Source organism: Bos grunniens, chromosome 8 (genome assembly GCF_055505025.1).
Source record: "Bos grunniens cultivar Pamir isolate PY7600 chromosome 8, Bosgru_T2T1.0, whole genome shotgun sequence".
Classification (NCBI taxonomy): domain Eukaryota; kingdom Metazoa; phylum Chordata; class Mammalia; order Artiodactyla; family Bovidae; genus Bos; species Bos grunniens.
In genome coordinates this window covers 43411004-43420000 of record NC_141172.1, presented here as the reverse complement: position 1 = coordinate 43420000, position 8997 = coordinate 43411004, and the positions used below count along the sequence as shown (strand labels likewise).

At 46.1% G+C, this 8997-nt stretch overlaps 1 protein-coding gene across 5 annotated transcripts in view; it reads right to left on the bottom strand.

Moving 5' to 3' along the window:
• PIP5K1B (phosphatidylinositol-4-phosphate 5-kinase type 1 beta) overlaps window positions 1-5117 on the bottom strand; it is a 345687-nt gene extending 340570 nt beyond the window's left edge. For 4 of the 5 annotated variants that reach the window (XM_086415457.1, XM_086415456.1, XM_086415463.1 and 1 more), the window contains exon 1: window positions 4991-5047. The gene's annotated coding sequence lies outside the window, so the exon portion shown is untranslated. Of the gene's footprint in view, window positions 1-4990 lie in introns of all 5 variants that reach the window. The other variant, XM_086415454.1, reaches the window with a different exon arrangement.
• Window positions 5118-8997: the final 3880 nt, after the last annotated feature.

The window sequence follows — 8997 nt, the reverse complement described above, 5'->3', positions numbered from 1 at the left end:
TCTAATGAAGTTAGACACAAGTAGATACAATTGAGAATGGAATACATAAAATTAAGCCTGGTTTCCCTGGTCTAATCTTTTATCCTGAAAGGAACCTGACTGAAGAAAACGCTTCGTCAATAGCAGCCAATTTTGACTAAACAGTACTTCAAAAATGTCATCAAGAGATTAAGCTTAACATTAAAAACAAAAAAGAAAAATACTAAATAAAACAAAAGGCTAGGTTTCTTCCCTCCTCCATTTCCCTGGCATTTAGAAGAACTGCCTTAGATAAGTCCACAAATGAACAGCTGAGCTACATAATGTACAGTTCTAACTGGGCAGCTTCTAGAAAAATAAAAGGACTCCTTCCAACCCCAGTTAATGTGCTTGATACAAAAAGAACATGTTTCTGCAACAAATATATTTCAGGCTTGATTTTTACAGAGTAACTAATGAAGGCTCCAGCCATAGGAGAAAAGAATTATTTTTCCAGGATATTAATGTTCTGACTCACCATTTAACAGAAGTACAACTTAAATGAATATGCAAATTAAATGTATACATATTTATGACTTTATCCATGTATGACAAGGCCTGTGGCTTCTGGCTTTATTAACCAGGAAGAAAAGTCTGGAAAACTACCATACATTTGTATTTCTATTCAAATACTTCCTTCTCCCCAAGCACTGGTTGAAGCAAAGTACTAACTCTGAGCCTAGTGATATATATAAGCCAAGAGAATCATAGTGAATGGATGAAAATGGACATTGTCTCCTTTATTATCTGTTTGGACAAGAAGATGTAAAAATATAAATATGAAACCAAAAATGTGACACCTTATGAATAATTACTAGTAAACAGAAATTTTCTGTTAATCTCTATGATTTCTAGAAGTCAAAAATGCACTCTCACCATAGAATCCCTAGTAAAACCTTGAGTAAGAATCTTAAGAATTTCACATTAGCCGTAGTCCTCCTGCTCAACATCTGTGAGACTACAAGCAGTCAATTCACCTCTCCAAGCCTCAGCTATTTTACCCATAAAAGGCCCAAGATTCTGAATTCTTTATCAGAAAGAAATCTACCTCAATCCTCCACGGCTGAATCAGTAAGACCCATTCTAATTATTTGTCATCATTCTTCTAAAAGTTAAAACACTCTTTTGTGCATATAGGAAGGATGGGTGGAAAGAGAAGAGGATTCTTAGAGGGAACAGAAGCGAGGTTGATTTTGTTAATTAGGTTCCTCCTCTGAAACCACGAGTCAGTATTAGCATATACTGAAATTTACCCAAATATAAGAATGGTTGGTATCTTCATCTCAAGACATATTCTTTCAGGAAAGGGCAGAAGTCAATTTCTAGGAATGTATATTTCAGCCAATTGCACATTACTAACAACTAAGGCAGGCAAGAGGCAAGCAAAAGAGAATGACGTAGATGTCAGTTTATGGTCTACACCGAGAAATAAACACTCATCTTTATATGATGTAATTGGGAAGGAAAGACACAACATGTGTCTGCCAGCTCCAGGAGACACACCTCCCATAGGTAAATTACCTTATGGGGCAGCAGATGTTGGGAATTTACATGATGAGATGCTTTCTAAGGATGACAAGATGCTTTGTTTTCCTCCTTCATTCAACTCTTCATTGACTACTTACCATATCAAATCCCAAAGCCAAAAAAATAAATGAAGGTATGAATTGACAGTCTGTAATATTCAGGTAAATCTTGACATTTTAGAGTAGTTCAGCCCCTGAGAATATTTCCAAATAAAACAATACTATTAAACAACATAGATGCTAAGCTAAAGTGCCCTTGGAATTTTCTTTCCCTTCATTAAGTGGTATGTGATGAAGGGGAAGTGTGTGTTAATCGCTCAGTCATGTCTGACTCTTTGTGATCCCATGGACTGCAGCCCACCAGGCTCCTTTGTCCACAGCATTCTCTAGGCAAGAACACTGGAGTGGGTAGCCATTCTCTTCTCAAGGGAATCTTCCGGACCCAAGGATCAAACCCAAGTCTCCTGCACTGCAGGCAGATTCTCTACTGTCTGAACCACCTCATTAAGTGATATGTGATGAAGGGGAAGTAAATTACAAGTGGAATAGGTAATTCGGATTACCTTAACACAGGGTGAAAAATTTTCTTTCCCCTAGAGAAATGATTTTAACGGATTACAAATATATTGATAAGCATTGATAAGCATTATAGAATGCTTAAACCAGAAAGAGAAAAATAACTCAATACAAACTTCTTGTTTTATATGTGAGAGACTTGAGGCTCAAAGGTGGTAGGATTTGGTCCAAGTTATACAGCTAAATCCCTGGAGGAGAAAATGGCAACCCACTCCTATATGTTTTTGCCTGGAAAATCCCATGAACAGAGGAGCTTTGTGGGCTACAGTCCATGGGGTCACAGAAGAGCCAGACACAACTTAGAGACTAAAGAAAAACACACAGTCAAGTATACTGCCAGAACTAGAACCCAGGTCATGAGCAAGCATGCTTAACAGTCCCCGCTGTATTGTATCCCATGATGTCTCCTCATTGTTGTCAGAAGTGAAACAATGTCACAATCTACAAAGCCAAGGACTAGACATCAAGAGCTTTGAGTTCTAGTCTTGTAAACTCTACTAGATTAGACATGATACTATACAAAAGTAATCTCTTGTCTAAACCTCAGTTTTCTCAACTGTTGAAATTTGAACAGTAATTCACAGTGAGACAGTGCAAACCGCAATAAATGCAGAAATGTCTGGCCATTGTAAAAACCTTATACAAGCACAGAAGTAGCACTGGGTGGATGATAATAGTGGTGGTAATGATTTCAGATAACCTGCTGCTGCTACTAAGTCGCTTCAGTGTTGTCTGACTCTGTGTGACCCCATAGATGGCAGACCACCAGGCTCTGCCGTCCCTGGGATTCTTCAGGCAAGAATACTGGAGTGGGTCGCCATTTCCTTCTCCAATGCATGAAAGTGAAAAGGGAAAGTGAAGTCACTCAGTCGGGTCCGACTCTGTGTGACCCCATAGACGGCAGCCTACCAGGCTCCTCCGTCCATGGGATTTTCCAGGCAGGAGTACTGGAGTGGGTTGCCATTGCCTTCTCCTTCAGACAACCTGGCTTCAACTCTAATTCCAGCCACTTGTTACCTTGATAAGTCATTAATCCTGTGAGCCTCACATTCCTCTTGTGAATATCTGGTTAATAATTTTTGCCCTCCTCCCTGAAATGGTCAGAATTAAAAGTTTTTCAGAGAATGTTGTTATTGTTTCAGTTGCTAACTCAAATCCGACTCTTGGAACCCCATGGACTATAGCCCATGGGATTCCTCTGTCCATGGGATTTTCCAGCAAAGAATGGGTTGCCATTTCCTTATCTGGGGAATCTTCCAGACCCAGGGATCGAACCTGAGCCTCCTACATTGGCAGGCAGGTTCTTTACCATTGAGCCACCAGAACAGCCCTTTAGAGAATATGAAAAAGCATTTACAAAGCAAGGCATTGATGCAAATGTGAGGTATTACCAAATCCCTCTAGTCTTATTTGGACAAAGATATAACAAGATTTTATTCATTTTTTAAAGTGTTCCTCCCCAACTAAGACGTCATTATGCATCAGTCTCAGTCTTACCAGCTTTCTCATCAGTTTTCCTAAGTCCCCACAGAAGGCACCATTTCCCTCAGCTCAGAGATTATGCTTGCTGCTTACTCAACTTCCCACTGGCAAGGACTTATCTGAGAAAGGTTTATTTCTAGGGCCTCCTTTCGACTGGAAATGCCCTGACAAAAGCTTCCATGAACACTATTACACTTCATCACATTAAAAGTGGTAAGGAATCCAACCCTTTGGCTTTTCTCCACTCCCAGCACTTCAGCCTTTACATAGAAGAGACAGAAGCCTGGGTGGATGCTTTTCACCGGGAGGGCAACAAGGGTTACCCAAACCCATGCTCGGTAGTACTGATGGGGAGACTGCTGCTTCTTTGCGGGTGACTAGCACATTCTTAGGCCCAACCGGCCTCTCAAGGGTCACTCACCTTAGAGCTAGGGCCCCTGGCAGGCTGAGAATATCATAGAAAAATAGAAGAGTGGGGGAGTGGGGGTGCGCAGTATTTTTGGTCTGCAACACGCTAGTTGCCTTTAAAAAAAAAAAAATCAGAGTAGCATTTCCTTGCTGAGAACCCAGATTTCAGTTGATCAGAAGAAAAAATTCATCAGCCTATCCAAACAACTCTGGAACAGGTTTCCATCCAACCACGCCAGGCACCACAGACAAGTGAGTTGGGGGTGGGTGGGGGGTAAGAACTGACAACAGGCTTATCTGCATAGATGAACGATAAGCTGCCATTTGTTGTCTTCTGTTTTGGTGACTCTTGGCACCGGTTTGGCAAATCAAACCCCGGAGTTCTCCCTCTCCGGTGCCCCCACACTCCCACCACCCCGCGTCCCAGCTGTTGAAGCGTCACGTTGACCCGGCTGGGGAAGAGAAGCAGGTGAAACGCAGAAGTCTGTATATTGCTGCATTTAGGTTGAAACCACGCCGCACCTGTTCAATCCGGCTCCAGCGCCAGAAATGACCAGAACACCGACTCGCAAGCCCCTCTTGAGATCCCAGGGGCGCCTAACAAGTTCGCCGCTGTTTAATATCCGGGGAGGGTGGTGGGAGAGCTCTCTTGTTGCAGCCAAACTCAGCTGGCTACCCAGAAAAAGGAAAGGGGGCTCCGGTTCAAGTGAACCCAGAGTGATCCCCAGTGTCACTGCGGCCCCGGGGATCCGGGTAGTAAGCGGAGTGGGTGCCCGCGGGGAGCGCGCAGCCGTGGCCCGGAGGAATGAAGGTCCCGCTTCGGTGGCCACGCGAACCCCCTCCACCCCACCTCCAGCACCAGACGGACAAAGTCTGAGCGTCGAGAGATCGCCAGGATTCATCCGAGACTTAGAGCCCCCAAGCTCGAGTCCAAAAGGAGGGTCGCGGGAGGAGGGGCAGGGGACGCGCAGGAAACTTACCTCACCGGGACAGCCTTCGGGCACCTCCGGTGTCGAGACCAGTTGCGCCACAGCGTGCAAGTTATCGGGACGTTGTCTCTTCCCCGGGTCGAAAGGAGAGCCTTGCAGGCAAGGGGCGGGGGGGAGGGGGGTTGGTCAGCGGGGCGGGGCCCGGGCCGGGCGCAGCGCGCGGAGCGGGCAGGTGCCGGGGCCCCAGCCGCGGGACCAAACTCGCCCCGGACGCGCCTCAGCGGGGGCGCGCGGCTGCGAGTGTGCAATGCGCGCGCGCCGCGGCCGGAGTGTGTCCCCGCTTTCCCCTTCCTTCCCCGCCGGTCCTGCGGCCAGACTGAGCCCCGAGCGGCCGCCGAAGCCCCCGCTGCTCTGAGCGGCTCCACCGCCGGGCGCACTCTGGCCGCGGCGCGTTCGGGGTCGGGGGCCGGGGACTGAGGAGCAGGGCGCCCCCGGGCTTGGGCGCAGGTTCCTGCGCAGAGCGCGCTAGAGTCGGAGCAAGGCGCGGGGAGAGCGGGCTGCGCGGCGGCGGCCGCGGCTCTGAAAGGCTGCAGGCCCCGCCCGCCGGCCGCCCAGGCTCTTCCCCTTTTCTCTCCACCCCCTCGCTCCATCCCCGCACGCCCTGCAGGGAAGCCAGACCGGTTTGCAGCTGCGGCGGCGGGATCCTGTACCGCAGTAGGACTGGGCGTCCGAGTCGACGTTGGGGACAAGGCTCTTGGTCCCGCGGCCGCGTGCCTAAGACAGAGAGAGGGGGTGGAGTGGGCCCCTAGATCTAGCGGCTTCCTGCAGGGCTGCAGGGCTAGCCAAGGGCTTCTCGGCAGTGCTCAAAGTCTTGCAGCCCTGGAAAACAGGGCTGTGCTTGGGACAGGGCTCCCGCTTCCTCAGGCCACTAAACTCTTCGACACCTGGTCTTCTGCCTGCTGGACTCTGCTTGCGCCGAACCCCCCACTTTAACCAGGAAGGGGCAAGGCAGACAGTACGTGTTCCCAGGAAGTAAGACCTACCCAACAGATAGAAATAGGTAGGAGAAATAGGGTCCTGGGAGAGAGAAGGCTGGAGGGACGTCAGGCACTGATGGTCGGTGATGAGGGTCCGGGCCAAATCTTTCTGACAGTGCTGAGTGGGCGTGGGGCCCTAGTAATCTCACCCGACGTCAGTCCAGCAACGGAGAAGACACCGGCCAAGTCTAAAGGACTCTCTTGGGTCTGGGGGAGGGGAGGGAGCTGCTATCATGGAAGCTATACCTGCTGCTACTGCTGCTAAGTCGCTTCAGTTGTGTCCGACTCTCTGCGACCCCATAGACTGCAGCCCACCAGGCTCCTCCGTCCCTGGGATTCTCCAGGCAAGAATACTGGAGTGAGTTGCCATTTCCTTCTCCAGGGGATCTTCCCCATTCGGAGATCGAACCTGCGTCTCCTGCATTGCAGGCGGATCCTTTCCCTTTACCCTTATTTTAAAAACAAACACATTCGTGGGAAACGTGGGATACATTCTGCCCCAAGAAAACCAACCTTTCATGTCCTTATCCTCGACCGCCTAATGGGTGAGCCAAAATGAATTGTTTGAAAGGATACTCTGTTAGTTCTCAGCAAATGAAAAAACCTCTTTTTTTGAGTTGAAATCTTGTACTTCTCCGTTCAGAATGGAGGGCAATAATTCCTTGGTAACACATATCTGTTAAACTTTTTCTAGCATACCTCTTCCAGATGTGTCAGGCCACCCCTGGGAGTTTTAGGGCATCACTTGTTTAGGACCCTGTGACTTCTGTCTGGTTTTGGCACCCTAGGCTCTTCAAAGCCTAAGAGTAGGAACACAAATCTAGTCCAGCATGATCACTTCACAGAAGTAAAAACTGAGACCCCCAAATATTAAGTGACCCACAGGCCAGAACACAGGTTCCTTGATTCTTAGAAATGCTGGACTAACAAAGTTCAGCTTGGGTCTAAAGAGGCCTGGGTGGAGGAAAGAGACACAGATCAAAGAACCCTTCATCTGCCTGGTGTGAATCACCGTGTAGAGGGCAGCAGCATACCGCTGTAAGTAGCAGACTGCTGGGATCTGGGGATGGTAATCCCAGTTTCTCCTCTGCTTCTCAGATATTTGTTCTGAAATCCAAGGAGTGAAAAAACAAATCTGCTTCCCAGAGAGGTAATGATAAGTGAAAATACAAAGTTAGTTCTCGATATTTCCTGGGAATACAGAGGAGACAAAAACAGATAAAATCAAAATTAAAATAATGGCTCAGATATGGTCACCTATGCTACTTACAAATGGACACACACACTTGTACATACCTTTTCCATTAAAAGCCTGTTTGATTCCCTTCTGTAAAGCACAGAGGCCAACAGCCTTCAGTTTCCAGAGCAAACTCACAAAGCAGAATGCCCACTGGCTATTTAGAGAGCTAACACTATTAAACAGGATTCTAGGTGCTCTGATTTTTTCCAGTAATCATGTATGGATGTGAGAGTTGGACAATAAAGAAAGCTGAGTGCCAAAGAATTTATGCTTTTGAACTGTGGTGTTGGAGAAGACTCTTGACAGTCCCTTGAACAGCAAGGAGATCTAACCAGTCCATCCTAAAGGAAATTGGTCCTGAATATTCATTGGAAGGGCTGAGGCTGAAGCTTTGCAAAGCTTCAATACTTTGGCCACCTGATGCGAAGAACTGACTCATTTTAAAAGACCCTGATGCTGGGAAAGATTGAAGGCAGGAGGAGAAGGTGATGACAGAGGATGAGATGGTTAGATGGTATCACCGACTCAATGGACATGAGTTTGAGTAAACTCTGGGAGTTGGTGATGGACAGGGAGTCCTGGCTGCAGTCCATGGGGTCGCAAAGAATCAGGCAAGACTGAGCCACTGAACTGAACTGAACTATTAGCAATAATGGCTTAGCCATAAACTCTGGAAATATTTAAAAATCAGATAATGCTTATCTAATTGCTTTACTTGATTTTGAGTATAATTTTTTCAACTGATTTCAGATCTTAGTCCAAAATCTTAATAATGTTATTTAGTACTCCCCTGTGAGAAACAGGCATAGATTTCTTATAACAGATTTAATAGCATTAATGGCTCCAGTTAATGACCTCCCTTTAGCCATGTCCTTTTTTTGTAACTTTGTAGTTCCCTCCCACTCTGTGTTCACTCATGTGCTGTACTTTGATCAGTGAAACGGTAGCAGACTTGATGTAAATGAACATTTGAAAAATGTTTGTCAACAAGGAAATACCACTACATATCTATTAAAATTTCCAAAATCCCAGAACACTGGCAAAACCAAATGCTGGCAAGAATGTGGAGCAAAAGGAACTTTCATTCGTCACTGGTGGGAATGCAAAATTCAATGGCCACTTTGAACAACAGTTTTTCACTTCCTTACAAAACTAAACATACTCTTACCATGTAATTTGGCAATCACACTCCTTAGTATATACCCGAAGGAGCTGAAAACTTATGGCCATACAAAAACCTACATGTGGATGTTTATAGCAGCTTTATTCAAAATCGCAAAAACTTGGAAGTAAACCAAGACTTGCTTGGTAGGTGAATGGATAAACTGTGGTAAAACGGAATTTTATCCAGTGCTTTAAAAAAAAAAAAAAGCTATCAAGCCACGAAAACACACGGAAGAAACTTAAATGCACATTACTAAGTGAGATAACTCTGTCTGAAAGGGCTACATATGGTATGATTCCAACTATATGATATTCTGGAGAAAACAAAACTATGGAGACAGAAAAAAGATCAGTGGCTGACAGAGTTGGGGAGGGAGGGATGAATAGGCAGAGCACAGAGGATTTTTAGGGCAGAGAAACTACTCTGCATGATTCTTCAACAATGAAGATGTCATTACACATTTGTCCAAAGCCTTAAAATTCATTAAGAATGAATCCTAATGTAAACCATGGTCTTTGGTGATAACGATGTTGTCTGTGTAGGTTCACCAGGTGTAGCAAATGTGCCCCTCAGGTGGGGGATGTTGATGACGGAGGGGGCTATGCACATGTAGGGG